Source organism: Eulemur rufifrons, chromosome 8, assembly GCF_041146395.1.
Source record: "Eulemur rufifrons isolate Redbay chromosome 8, OSU_ERuf_1, whole genome shotgun sequence".
In the NCBI taxonomy this organism is placed as follows: domain Eukaryota; kingdom Metazoa; phylum Chordata; class Mammalia; order Primates; family Lemuridae; genus Eulemur; species Eulemur rufifrons.
Genome location: NC_090990.1, coordinates 47787917 through 47803172, shown reverse-complemented (window position 1 = coordinate 47803172; position 15256 = coordinate 47787917).

Genomic DNA, 15256 nt, shown 5'->3' with positions numbered 1-15256 from the left:
TTTTTAAAGGATTTTTATATCTGCAGCATAGAGGGAAGACTAAAGGTACAGAAAGCAGTGACGAGGCTGCTCTAGTAAGTCAGGCAAGAGATGATAAGAATGAATTGTGGCCTTTCTATTGGAGATGGAGAAGAGAGGACAGCTTCCCAGATGAGAGTCTCATTTAATAATTTTCGCATTGCTTTCCTTTTTTTTTTTTTTTTTTTTGCATTCATTGCAATCTGAATTCCTGCTCTTACTATTCATCATGGAGTTTGATGCTCATCTGGAATGCATGAACCTGGAAACTCATTGGCATAAGTCAGGCGTGGTGTACAGTGCATCTGAGCACTACTCCCTATGCAATCTTTACAGCTCGGCTCAGGGCTGGCTCCCTTGGTGATGAGTGTTGGTGATGAGATATAAGTACACTGCGATGAAGCTACAACAGTCACCTTGGTTTGGGATCTAGCAAGGAGATAGAATCTGATTCCTGCTTTGCTTGTGTTCAAAGCAGCATGACATATTTGTACAGCAGTGTTCTCTCTGGAGTGTCAAGTACTTAATAAATATCACCTCTGTACATTTTTGCAAATCGAGCCGGTTGAATTCCCAGGTTTTCAGTCCTTTTTGCAGAGTTTCTGAGGTGAATAAGCTTCTTCTTCATTAGAAAATTATCCAAGGGTTGGTCTCCTTTAGGACTAGGACAAATTCTTGACCCCTTGTTGTAGAGGGAGGGACAAGGACCATGACCGTTTTTCTATTAAGGATTGAAAAACCAGACTGAAGGTGGGATGAGGTCCTAACAGCTGGCCAGTGGGGAAGCCAGGAGAAAATGCAGATCAAACATCCCATCTCATACAACCAATAGCTTGTCATCTTGGGTACCTGAAACAAATGAATTTTGTTTAATTGTGTGCTAAGGAAAATCTAGACATGAAGAATTCCTTCAATTCAATTCAACAAATATTTTTTAAGGGCCTACCATATGGCAAGCACTGTTCACAATGAGTGATTGATAACAACAAAAATCCCTGCCCTTGTGAAGCTCACATTCTAGTGAGAAGAAACAATAAGCAATAATCATAATAAAGAAATTATTAGAATAATAAATAAATTTAATAGTGTGTTGGAAGATGATACTTTTCATGGAAAACAGGCTGAGTAAAGGGGGTTGGGAGATTTGCAGGGCCTGGTTTGCAGTCTTAAATAGGGAGATCATGGTATGTTTATTAAAAGATCTTGTTTTTATCCTTGGCTCCACCCAGTTACATTTGAATGAAGGAATCCTTGCTTTGAAACCACTTACGTTGCTTACCTTTTCTGAGTCTCAGTTTCCCCATTCATTAACTCATTCAAACCACACATATTTGTTGTGTTAATGGTAGTGTTCCTATTTATTCTTTAGAAAACATTAATAAATAAAGCAGACACATCACTGCTCTCATGGAGCTTCTAATCTAGCAAGAAGGCTGACTTTAACCAGATAACTTACATAAAGCACAATGGATGTGCTGAGAGGGAAAGCTCAGAGTGCCGCGAGAGCATATGCTAAGGGATGTCTAACCAAGTGGCATGTCACTGAAGCTGAGGCCTGAAGAATAACTGGGAGAGTGGGGGCTCAAGTGGGAAAGGTGTTCCACGCAGAGGAAACAGGCTGTGCAAAGGAGAGTTTGGGGCCTTTGATGACAAAGAGGATGAGGTAGAAGATGTCTGGAGAGGTAAGTAGAGGTCAAGTCACACAGGGCCTGTGGCCATGTGAATTACCTGCAAAATGAGACTGAAATGATGCACAGCATCTTGCATTGAGTAGGTACTCAATAAATGATGGCCATTAACCATATACATGATGACAGTAATAGTAAATTAGAGCAGTGCATAACCTTAAGCCAGTTGAAAGTTGCTGGCCTTGGTTTATCTTCTGGGTTAGGTAAGCCTCGTGTTGGTGGTGGGAGGCTGACTTGGGTTGATGTTTAAGGGAAAGCTAATTTCTCTATTGACTTCTGAGTCCAATATATAATATCTCTGATTTACTTGGTATGATGATAAAGGAAAAGAATTTGAAATTGGAGACAGATAGATCTGGATTTTAGTGTTAAGTCTGACACAACCCTGGGACCTAGGACAGGTCTTTTATCTCTCTGGATCTCAGTGACCTCATTGTAAAATGGAAATGATAATACTATTCACTCTCACAGGGCTGATGTGAGGGTCAAGTGAAATGATATTTGGGAACTTTTATTGTAATTTCTAAGTGCTACAGTTTGACTTACTCTTGGGTTATATTGATGGAAAAAGATGCTAAGAAAGAGCCTCCTCTTTGTATTTTCCCCAGATCAGGTTCTTTCCATCCTAACTGCAATGTAGTTCAACATATTTCTCAGGAGTGTGCTAATACTTTCTTTGATTATAGAGGAAATACTTGTTTTGAGGCCCCACTTAATTATGGTGCTGCTCTAAAATTCAGGGCATGACGAAAACAAACACAAAATCAGGAACTGGAAGTTGGATCATGTGACATGCATTCGCACTTCTCTACAAATAATGGGGGTCTGTTTAGGTAGCAGCAGGCGAGTCCAATCTCCCCCCTTTTACTGTAATTATTAACTACTACTCCTAAAATCTATCAAGTTATCATTATTGTTATTATTATGAAACTCAATCCCATTTCCATGTCATAAAGATAAACCAAATCTCATTTCAATTAGTTACAGCAGGAGGGAATGAACTTTAAACAGACATTTAATTTCTGAAAAAAAAAATTAGGAAGTTCTTCATGGAAATGTTATGGCATTTTGAAACAGATTAATAGTTCAGTGTGAACACATCCACCCTGCAGCTAAATGATGGGTGTATGATGATGAGGAGACAGGTTAAATGAGCAAAACCAGTTGATACCACTGGTTTGGATCTAATCAAATAGTATTCATTTTATGACTCTTCAGTGCTATGCTTTTTTTTTTTTCATTTACTTTACAGATTGAATTATTGGTCTTACGTGATGGATATATTTTATTTGTTAAGAGAAAGTAGTTGATTTTCAGGAGGATAATAAAATTTAACAAAATTTTCCCAAAATAGATGCTGTGGAGAGATTCAAATACTCCCAAAAGGTCAAACTCCCAAGATGTCGACCTGTAGCTGGGGCAGGGGTGGAGGGTGTCTGGAGTTGATTCAGAAAGCTTGTCCATTTTTTAAAAAAATTAACATTCATATCCAAGAGTGTGCCCACTTTTCAGCAGCTGAACTTGACAAGGGGAAAAGGTTTCAGTGATGAATTCTTGTGTGCCTCTGTAAATTTCATGCTTGTGAAGTTGGATTAATAGCGAGGCAGACTGAAGTCCTTTTGTTCTTGCACAAACAGCTACAAAGCAGAGAGTGACAGTGTGAGCGCCCCAGTCTACCAAGGCCTGGAGGCATGACTGGAGGGACCTCGTAGTCAATCTCTGGCCTCGCTTCTGAAGCCTAATTATGGCATTTGTTCCACTGGACCTGGATGGAAACCACAAAATGAATGTCAGCAAGACTTCACGTTTCTTTCAGTATCCACGAAGGCTGGGTTTCAATGAAATATTCTAGATTTAAATTTGTTGCCATGGAATTGCCATCCAAGGCCTTTACATACTTTCCTCTTCTTCGGGAAAGAAAATATAAGCTAACCTGGCTGTATGTGGCTACTGAATAATTGGTCTTTCGATCTTTGGGACATGATTTTTGCTCCAGGGCACTGGAACTGTTGCTAGATGTAGGATGGGATTCAAAACTTCTATTCCTGCACTACCCTGTTATAAAAAGACCGAGCTCCCTGGGAGGGATCTGTGGAAGACAACTGAGATAAAGTTAATAAGGCCTTGACTTTTTAATCTAACATCTTTTTAAAAAGGAGCTCAAACTATTTCATCTAATTCAGTTTCGTTCCTACTAATTAGGTTAGTGGCTAGGCTCAGTAGTTCCTAAATGCAGGCTTGTTTTTGCTAACTCTTTCAGAATAATGAAAAAAGTAAGTACAATGTAGCAAGCTTTTCTATAAAACCAAATTTATTCTTCTACTCTAGGTGTTAAAAAGATCCTTTCTGTAGTGAAAAGACACTGATAGTAGATGATAGTTGGTTTTTTATTTTATTTTTTGAAACATTTTATTAAGGTCAGCTTGACATGTAAAAAGCTGCACATATTTAATGTATACAACTTGATGAGTTTGGGGACAAGTGTCCATCTGTGAAACCATCACCACTATTAAAGCTGTAAACATATCCATGACCTTACAAAATTTCCTCCCACTCCCTTTATTATTATTTTTTGTGTGAGTGATAAGAACACTTAACGTGAGGTCTACTTTCTTAGCAAATTTTAAGTATACAATACAGTATTGTTAGCTGTAGGCACTGTGTTTTGTAGTTGGTTTGTTAAAATACCCTTTATAAAATATGAAACAGGACACACTTAAGTTTATTCTCAGATTTCTAAAAAGAAGTTTTATTTTTTAACTTGCAGCTCAGCAAAATTCCTAAATCTGAAAACCACTGTCTTAAAGTAAGGTGTTTGCAGTTCGAAAGATAGGACTCTATGATTTACCAGCTATTTGACCTTGGGCAAGATAATTATAATACTTTTCTGCATCTTGATTTTGTCATTTGTAAAATGAAGATCAAAATATCTGTCTCACAGAGACATTTTAAGCTAATAATATTCATAAAAGACAAAAATCAGAAACAGTCCAAATGTCCATCAAGTGGTGATCAGATAAATAGACTGTGGTATATCCATGTAATAGAATATTATGCAGCAATAAAAGGAAATGAGTTACTGATCCATAGTACAACATTAACCTCAAAAACATTTTACTAACTGAAAGAAGCTAGACACACAAGACCATGTACTTTGTCATTCCACTGTATGAAATGTCCAGAAAAGACAAATCTATACAGACAAATCTATACAGACAACCATTGGTGGTTGCCTGAGGCTGAGGGTGAGAACAGGAATTAACTGCAAATGGACATGAAGGATCTCTCTGAGATAATGAAAACGTTCTAAAACAGGATCCTGGTGATCAATGATGTGCTTAATAATATTCATCAAATCATGCACTTAATATGGGTGAATTTTGGGGTATATAAATTATACCTTGATAAAGCTGTTTAAAAATAATTTAAGAAGAAAAAGGGAAAAAATATGAACTAACATTTGTGAAGCACCTAGCCCAGTGGTGGTACATAGTATGTGTGCAATAAAGAGAGCCAGAACTATAGAACTGTTAGCCAACATTTCAGAGAACTCCCTCCTCCACCATGACTTGTTGGACTTTGCATGAGTGAAAAATTAATTTCAGCCACTGTTATTTCAGTATCTGTATGTTGCTACAGCTATATCGTTCCTGCCTGCAAAAAAAATTGCAGTCTGGTTGGGGAGACAAGATCTATATATAAAATAATTAGATGTTGAAATAAGCCATTTTAAGATAAAATATCAAAATGAGTCATACAGATGGATGTTGGTCTAGGACGTCAGAAGAAGATAAGGTCTCTATGTGAGGGAAGGGGCTCTATGCTGGATCGTGAAGAGTGGGGAAAAAAATCAGATAAAAGGAAGACATAGAGGGATGTTCTAGGAAGGAAAAGCAAGATAAGCATAATCACAGAAAAATATCAACTGTAATAGCTCAGGGAGCTCCAGGGGAAAGAGTTGGGGCTTTGGAGGTAGACAAACTTGGATTCAAATTCTGGCTCCACCATTTGCAAACTGGGTGACCTTGAGCAAGTAACGTAATTTCTGAGGTCCAGTTTCATTAATTATAAAGTGGTGATAATAATACCTACCTTTCAGTGTTAGTGTCAGCATTAAGTAGGATATCCTACACAAATCTTTTAGCACAATGCCAGGCTTATAGAAAGTATTTAATAAACACAAATTTCCTTTCCTCTTATACTGTTAAAGAGGTAATAATTTAGTTATGGAAGAAACACATACTGGGAATAATTTTTTAGAAGATAATATCAGACTAAAACCAAATTAATAATACACTTCTTCAGACATTTTTACTCACTTGAAGATCTAGTCATCTCCCAGTGCATCCTGCATAGCTCATTGACAATACTTGGGGTAGTTTTTGAGAAATCAACATTCTTATAATATAATTTATATATAACATACTGCACCCATTTTAAGTGTATAATTCAATGAGCTTTAACCAATGTATGCAGCACTGCAATCAAGATGAGATCATTCCTGTTGTTCGTGAAAGTTCTAGTACCCTTTGCTGTCTATCCTCCCTTTTACACCTGTAGGCAATTCTGGTGTGTTTTCTGTGACTATCGGTTAGTTTGTTCTTTCCAGAATTTCATATAAACGGCATCATACTATATTTGTTCTTTTGTGCCTGGCTACTTTTACTCAGCATAATGCTTTTGAGATTTATCCACGTTGCTGTGTTTTAGTAGTTTATCCTATTTTATAGATAAGAAATATTCCATTGTATGGATATACCACAGTTAGTTTATCCATTTACTTGACGATGGAAATTTGCATTGTTTCAGATTTTAGTATTATGAATAAAACTACTAATTAGCATTTGAGTACAGTCTTTGGTAAATATATATATTCATTTTTCTTGGATAAATACCTGAGAGTGGAATTACTGTGTCATATGGTATGGTTAACTTTATAAGAAACTGCCAAGCTTTTCCAGAGTGGTTGTTCCGTTTTATATTCTCACTGGCAGCATGCGAGAGTCCCAGTTTTTCCACATCTTCATCAATACTAGATATTGTCAGTCATTTTGATTTTAGCCATTGTGACGGATGTGTGGTGGCAAGTCATGATTATAATTTGCATTTTTCTGATGACCAATAATGTTGGACTTATTGGCCATTGGTATATTTTCTTTTTTGTAAAATATCTGTTCAAGTCTTTTGTCTGTTTAAAAATTTGGGCTCTGGTAGTTTTAGTCATTTTTTAAATATCTGTCTTATATACAAGACTGTGAACTCCATGAATTACTGCATCCCCAGACCCTGCCACAATTCCTGGTAAATAATAGAGATTCATTAAGTATTTGTGGACTGTCTGACTTGACTGATGTATGATTTTTATTAGAAGTGGAGTAGCTCTGCTAATGCTGGTGGTCTGTTTATTTCTTCTAGAATCAGGAGAATCACTCACACATAACAGTTTCTAGTGATTTAGTACCCAGTTCCTTGGGATAGTCATCTGAAAAATCCAAGTTTGAAATAAGAGAGAATATCTTCATCATTATCAAACATTTATTAAATTGTCTAAAGTTCAAGGCACTGTGCTAGGTGTTTGGGTATGAGACTTGCTTCCTGCCCTCAGGAAGCGTATGGTCTCTTTGGAGGTGTTAGACGCAGGGATCTACTCAAGGACCATACTCAGGAGTCAAATGAGGGAGTATTACAGGCAGTGGTTCCCTACTCATGAATCTGGGAAATCCAGAGGAAGGGAAGGTAACATCTTGCTTAGGGAGCTGGGAAAGCCTTCATGGAGGGGGTGCCATAGATGAGTCTGGAGGATGAAAAGGATTGGGATGTTTTAAGATGGTAGCATAGGGAAGGGTGCCACAGGTAGGAAGAGGGAATGGGATGGCATGAAGAAAAGCAGAGGTGGAAAGGCGCGGGGAATGTCCTGCAGCCCAGCTTGAGCTAAGACTGGAGGGTAGTTGGGGCACTGCGGTAAGAACCTTCAATGTTCCTGTCTCCCGTAATGCCTGGGGAGAGTTGCCCTGGAATGGAAAATACTTTTTAGAAGAGAACACATGACACAATTTCTTTTTTATGTTTTCTTGTTAACAGTAAATGGTAAAGACTCAATACAGGACACAACTACACAGATTACATCCCTGCTCTGAACTCCCATAATGCTCCGCATGTCTCCATTTCAACATTCACTGTGCTTGTGATTTACTTGGTTTGAGGCTTTTGCACCTGCTAGGTTGTAAGCTGGATGAGGGTGGAAAACATGGTTTTGCTCATTCTTGTATTTCCAGGGCCTATGTTTGTTTAATGAAAAAAAATGAATGAAGAATGGAATTTATTTCTGAGATTTAGAATCTTTGCAGTGAAATATCTGTGAATTTCTATAGCTATTATAATAGTAAGCCACTCGATTGAAATGTTTAACTGAATTTTTTTTAAGTTTTGGATTTTATTCCAGTACTGTATTTTTTGGCAAGAGTCTTTTCTTTCTGTAATAATACTAAGAGATAGCATTGATAAAGGCACTTACTCTATGCCAGACATTGTGTTAGAATGCTTTCTATATAAAATGAGAAAACTGATGAAAAGTGAAACTGAATTATTTGCCTATAGTTTGTAGTAAGTGGCAGAGCTAGGGTTTGAATTTAGATTTGGTAGCAAGATTCTGCCACCTTCTGAGATTGCTCAAATTTAAAATTTCAGCAATCTCAGAAGTTAGAAAATATTCTAAGTTAGGTAGTATCTACCAGGGCACTAGCATCGATTGGCTATAGTGAATGTCCAACCTAACCTTGCACCTTGTTTTGTAAATTTTGTATAACCTTCAAAACTCAAGAAGAAAGAATTCAGTGGGAATTAATGGGGATTTTTTTTAATGCACTAATTGTAGGGAAATCTGATTTTGGAAATAGTGCTGCATACACCCCTTGAAGTCAATCTTTGGACTAAAGTTTAAATACTCAAGTAACTTCCTCTCTATATTTTCGGCTGCCTTGGGGAGATATTTTTCCATTTTTTCTAGGTATTTTGCAGACGATGTCTGTGTGCCTCCATGCACACACATGTGCTGGCATGCTTCTTTAAAGCAAATAGTTTTGGTAGTGTAAAAAACATATTCAAAGTAAGCCGTTGCATTTGTCACATATCCTATAAGCCTTTGAGCAAAATTCCTGAAATTCATTTAGTGGGCATTCAGTTAGAATTTTCTGAAGAACAATTTCTCTGTAAATTATTAACTTTTTATTGCCACATTTCCCAGATTCAATTAGATTAACATTTAGTGTCATTTCTCAAACAGAGATAATCATCCAGATTGTGCTTTGAAGGAAGAACTTGCGTGTTATATACCTTTCAGGCTTTTAATTTATCTTATTTATTTGGCAGGTCTGTGTATGTGTGCCAGGGCAGAGAGAAGCTGAAAAGGATGACACTTGATGGGAATTGATAAGTTGGGAATCATTCAATATTGAGTTTATGGCATTTGGTTTTCTCTGCCAAGGGCATATCAGAGAGCTGATAAAATATGCAGGCTAAAGAGGATGGGTTCCCTGCGTGGCTTCTGAATGCAACATTTATTTCTAGCCAGTAAAGTTTAGCAAACCATATCCAGTGCTGTTGACAAGTAGCACAAACCAAGTGACAACAGCAAGCTTTTGATGTGTTGGCTAAGGTAGGTTTTGGAACTTAATGCTTTACTGTCTTGACACAGTATGTGGTAAAGTCCAATGGAGTAGCAAGGGCCACACCAAACCCCCTTGCTATAGTAGCAGCTACTTCAAACATAGTTTCATGAATAGGAGCTCATTTGACCCTTGACCAGAACCAGGCTCTAAATTGGCAGACAGAGAATCAGAGTAATTTGTATCATTTCAATTAGTTACTCGCTGCATAACGGGGAGGTCATGACTTTCTGCCATGATTACTGCCCATGGCAACCAAGCTTGAATGTACCATCAGTTTCCAAATACTTTCACTTAATAAATGTAAGTTCATAAACAAGGCTCAATTGTTGGGGGTGCACAACAAAGTGAATTATCCACTCTGCAACTGAACGAGCGGAAGATGACATAACTTTGTCGGCAAGATCCTTTCAATTTTTTTTTTTTTTAAAGAGAAGCTGATAAATGGGGTTAATAACATTGGCTGAATGAGCCGTATTGATCTTTGGCTATGTAAAACAGCCAGGAGAGAACCGAGTTTGTGTAAGAGCACTGTTGTTGTAGTTCTGAAAGCCGGCAGTTTTCTTTCACTGTTTGCTCTGTACAACCAAAATTCAAAAATCTTAAAATCAATGTTACCATTGTCGGATCCAAACAGCACACCCTTCCACAGACAATGCAAAGAATTTCAAAATACAGATAGCTCCCAGATACATACAGATCTGATTGTAAGAAACATTGGGTTGTTTTCTTTCTTGAAAGAAAGGGCAGCTTGTTCCAGGGCGAAGACAATGGTGTATCTAGATGCCTGTGAAACTTCATGAACCCAGTGCAATAATTCAAGCCTTTGATTTGAAAAATGTTTTGTATGTCTTCCTCCACATCTGCAAATACCTCCACTTTCCCTTGATGCCAGCCAAGAGTTGTTAGCAAGTCAATGTTTTCCACTTGAGGAAGAAAAAAAAAGTTCAGCACGTACATAAGTTTTGCTATTTGGCTTTTGTTTTTTGAATTAAAATAAAGGTTTCCTTCTTTCATGTCACAATCTATTAGCCACCAGGAAACGTGGTATCACAGTTCTCTCCCATTCACCCCTGCATTTGTAGCAGATTTGACGGTGTGTGGAAACCAACACGGGCACTGCTCTGTGACTGTGTCACCTACAATCAGCTTGTGCTGTAGCTCAGATTAATCATGACAGTAGGCAATATTTCCAACATTATTAGAAGAGAAACCTAATATTTTGGGACATCAGGGATCTCTGAGCTGTTGTCCATCAAACTGAGAACCTTCATTTCCTACTCCTTGGATGGATAACTGTAAGTTTTAACCACTTAATGGACAAAACTCTTCTTTAAACAAAAATAAATAAATAAAAATTAAGAATTAATAGAAAGGAGGAAGATGTGGCTGATATTTAAAGTTATGTCTTGGGGTCATCCCCAAAAGGTTTGATAGTCATGCTGTCTGGGGGGGTGAACTCCCATTCTTTCTCAAAATACATACACCTGAAGTGGCCTAGGTGTTCCTGAATTTTCATCCTTAGGATGCTTTGTTATTAAATCTGTGGATGATTGTAAGATAAAGATCTCTACCCCCACTGTTGAACTTTTATCTAATACAGTTTCTATCATGTAAACAAAATGAAGATTTGCCAAGGATGTCACGTGGACAATTTGTAGGAAGGAAAGTCAGGGTATAGCTGAAGAAAACTTGTTAAAAAGCTACATTATAGTAATACAGATTAAAGGTATGTATGCTAACAAACACAAATTTGACAGTACTATTTAGAAAGTGGATGGTTTTTAAGTCTGTATTTGCCTCCTTGAATGTACTTTTCCCCTTTTGTCTGACTTATTTGAGTTTATATGAACATGAGTGAAAACTGGGTCCTCTACTGGTCTTCCGAATCTCTGATTTTTCTTCTTTGTAGCTGGAAAGAAAGAGCATCTGATAAAAATGCAGCTGCTGTAAAGACCATACCATTATTTATATTAATAGCTTCCTCGGTTGTCCCAAACCCTTTTGGATCCAACTTTTATTGAGTATCTAATATATTCTAGGCACCAGGAATTTTTCAATGTCTTCAGACATTCACATCAAGTCAGCGCACTATGCCTTGATAATTTGGTTCCTATCACATAATGTACATTTTATCTGCTCAGCTCGTGGGCACAGGGAGCCAGAGCAGCCAGAGACTGTTTCTGCACTTTTGGGTTCCTTGTTAGTCCTTTCCCTCTCAGCCTCTAGAACATTCAAAAAGATGTGTGGAATGAATAATTCCCTTTGCTAATGGACAGGCAGTCTTATCAGAAAGAGTCTTGATAAATTTCTTTGCATTTAGCAGGTTTTGGTGTTTGAATGGCTTCCCAGTTTACAAATACTATCCAATTAACTGATCACTCTCTGCCTTCTCTTTCAACTTCAGGAAAAGAACCTGATAAAGTTCGGGACTTTTTTCAGGACCTTTCTTTGCTTTTTAGGCTTCAGCTGCTCCCAGGCCTATCCATCATCATTTTATCTTTGAAAGTTGGTTCATTTGTCTTGTCCCCTTAGCTCTGTCACTTCAAGCTTCGGAAGGTTGAGTCCTGATCTCTTGCATGTGGTCTTTCACTGCCCTACTCCCTGCTGGTGCCCACTCCATCATTCCCGTAGTTATTTGATCTTCTCAGTTTTCTGTGTCAGACTCTGCCCAGCCACCTGATGGTTTTTGGTTCCAGATTCCCCATTCCCTTTCTGGCTTGTCATTCCATCACTGTGCTAAGCTTCATGCCTTTCTTTATCCTTTTAATTAGAAACAATTTATTACATTTTTTTTATGACAAAGCCACACTTTGTTATAGAAATTTTGGAAAATGAGGAAGAGAACAATTAAAAAATCCAAGCATTTTCTATTATAATTTCACCATTTAGAGAGCATCACTGTTGCCATTTTGAAATATGAGTTTCTGGTTTGTGGGTTTTTGTTTTTGTTTTTGTTTTGCTATCCACTGTCCGTCCTTCCTTTCTTCTTTCTTTCCTTTCTTACTTGTTTTCTTCCTTTTTTCTTCTTCTCATATATTTTTGGGTGATTTCAGATAGGTTAGAAAATTATTGGCTCCCTGGGCATTTTTTCGTTTCATCAAAAGCATTACTTTCAGCATTTTTCTTCAAAGATTATCTCCAAATGCTATAAAATTCCGTTTTCTTCTATTGCCTCTGTAATTTTCCTTCTCATTTCCTTCTCACAGTCTCAGGCCTGCATAAAATAACTCATGGTTTAATATAATGCATGTTCTCCATACCCTTTTTGGTTTGGCTTGCTTGGATGTACTGTGTTATGAAGTTTTAATCTTGTAATAAGATTGTAATCTTCTTTGCTTTTCCACACTTGGCTGGCACTTTTTTCCCTTTTTTTTTTTTTTTGACAGGGAAAAATATAGGGTATTTTGAGCCCTTATTCCTTATAAAACCCTATTATTGCTGGTTTAGCTGCCAAAGAACATGGGGAATAATACCTAGATTACCGTTATTGACTTCCCAATTAGTGAGGAGACTGTGTATGTCAGCATGTGTCAGGTATCGTTCTATAAGGAACAGGCTGGTTTTAGCCTTTCTGGAACCCTGTAGGCCTTCTTGACTGTTCATTCATTCATTCATTTATTCTTCCAGCAAAAATTTATGAACCATCTTCTCTATCCAATAGAAATATAATGTGAGCCACAAATGTGAACCACACGTATAATTTAAATTCTTCTAGTAGCCACATTAAAAAAGGAAAAAGAAGCAAGTAAAATTAATTTCAATATGTTTTATTTAACCGAATATATTAAAAATATATATAATCAATATAAAATGATTAATGAGATTTTTTTTCCCTAGCTATCTTCAAAGTTTGGTGTTTATTTTGTACTTACAGCACAAATCTCAATTTGGACTAGTCCCATTTCAGGTGTACGATAGCCACCTGTGGCGATAGCTACCGTATCAGATAACACTATTCCCGAAACTTTTGCTGGGGATTCTGTGACGAGCAGGGCAGGTGTAATCCTCAGTCACGTGTAGTTTATGATCTGGCAGGGAAAACAACCATTATGCAAGTGATTATTAATGCAACAAATACAATAATAGTAAACAACAAACAAAAGCTAGGCAAAGGAAAGTGCAAGTCCAGTCTGTTATATACCCAAACTGTTTCGAGGGACAGGGGACAAGAGATTCAAAGTTTTCTTTATTTTTTCTCCCATTAGCTTTGGGATTAACTAATTATGTTATCTTGGGCAAGTCAATTAACTAAGATCTGAATAATTACGCATAGCTCCTTGACTCTAAAGAACCTACTTTAAAAAACAAAACAAAACAAAACAAAGGAATCTACATTTAGCCACTGTGCCCTACTGCCTTCTGGTAATTCTTCTTCTTCTTCTTTTATTAAAGATGGGGTCTCACTATGTTGCCCAGGCTGGTCTTGCACTCCTGTGCTCAAGTAATCCTCCTGTCTTAGCCTCCCAAATAGTTGAGACTACAGGCGTGCACCAATCATTATTTTAATGTCTATACTCCCTGCTGTGTTGCAAATAATGTGAGGCTAGAGACTCTGTCCCATTTATCTATTTCTGTCTCTTCAGCACCATCACAGTTTAAGACTTCACTTCATGGTTTTAGGATGAATAGATGAACTGAAGAAGTGAATGAAGAATGAATACAGTTTCTCACTTAAATCTTTTGTTAGAATTACAATTCATTTACATTTCATGTTTTCCTGTATGATAAACTTCCTCCTGGCTCCCCTTCCCTTTTTCTCTCTTGCCTTCTTTTCTGTCATTTCATAACTATTTAGTTAAGGCCTATTGCTTATGTCCCAGGAATTGTGCAAAGTATTGTGTATGCAGGGTTAAAAAAAAAAGAAGACACAGTTCCTGTCCTCAGGGAGCTGAGAGCCTTTTTGATGTTTTGCTATGAATAGTACTAGGTAACATTTACTGTGTGCTTCCTTCCCTTCCCTTCCCAACACTGTTACACACTTTATTATGCATATTTTGTCTTTAAAAATCTTCAGTGTAGTATGTTGTATGTTGGGCATTATTTTATTCTCATTTTACAGATGAGGAAGTTAAAGCTTAAAGAAGTTAAATAATTTGCTCAAAGTCCCACCATTAGTAAGTGTTGGAGTTGGGATTCACACCCATGTTGGAGCCTATTCTAAGCCACTGTCCTAACAGACCTCCTCCTGAATCTCTAGAGTCCCTGGGATGACCTATTGCACGTTATGCAAAATTAGATAAAGTGTCATCCTTAAAATGAATAACTGGTTAGATATTAATATTTTAAAAATAATAAAAGGAAGTAAAATCTATCTCCTTACTAAATTCCCTGAAGAACTATTTCTTAGGCCACTTACTTCATGCCTATTCCCAATATATATAATATTTATATTTATACATATGAAATCTAAAAGATATATAGATGGCAGTTCTGAGGCACCGAGTCACATGCCTATTTTGAGCCTGGCAGATGGTTGACCATTTCTCATTGATCAGTTTCATTCTTTTCAAAGGCACGGTTACCCTTGGAACCTCAACTATTACCATGAAGATTCCACTAATTCAGTTATTTTGCTGATATCTTCCTGTCCTGAGGGTGTTTGTCTTCCATTCATTCCCTCACCCAGCCTCTGATCGCTGCCTTTCTTCCCCATGCCATTCTTTGTGTGTGAGGCTCCCTGAGGAATTTATGGAGCTATACTGCACCAATTTTTCTCACCTATTTTCTTTAGGTAATGATTTTCCAGTTTCTCTCTTCTCTAGTCCTCTTCATCCTTCTTCTCAAGATGTAAGTTTTAATGCCACAAATGTTCGATTCCTCTCCTAGGATTCCTTGTCTCTCTTCCACTCAAGAAGATACTTGTCGTCATTTAATTCTGCCGAA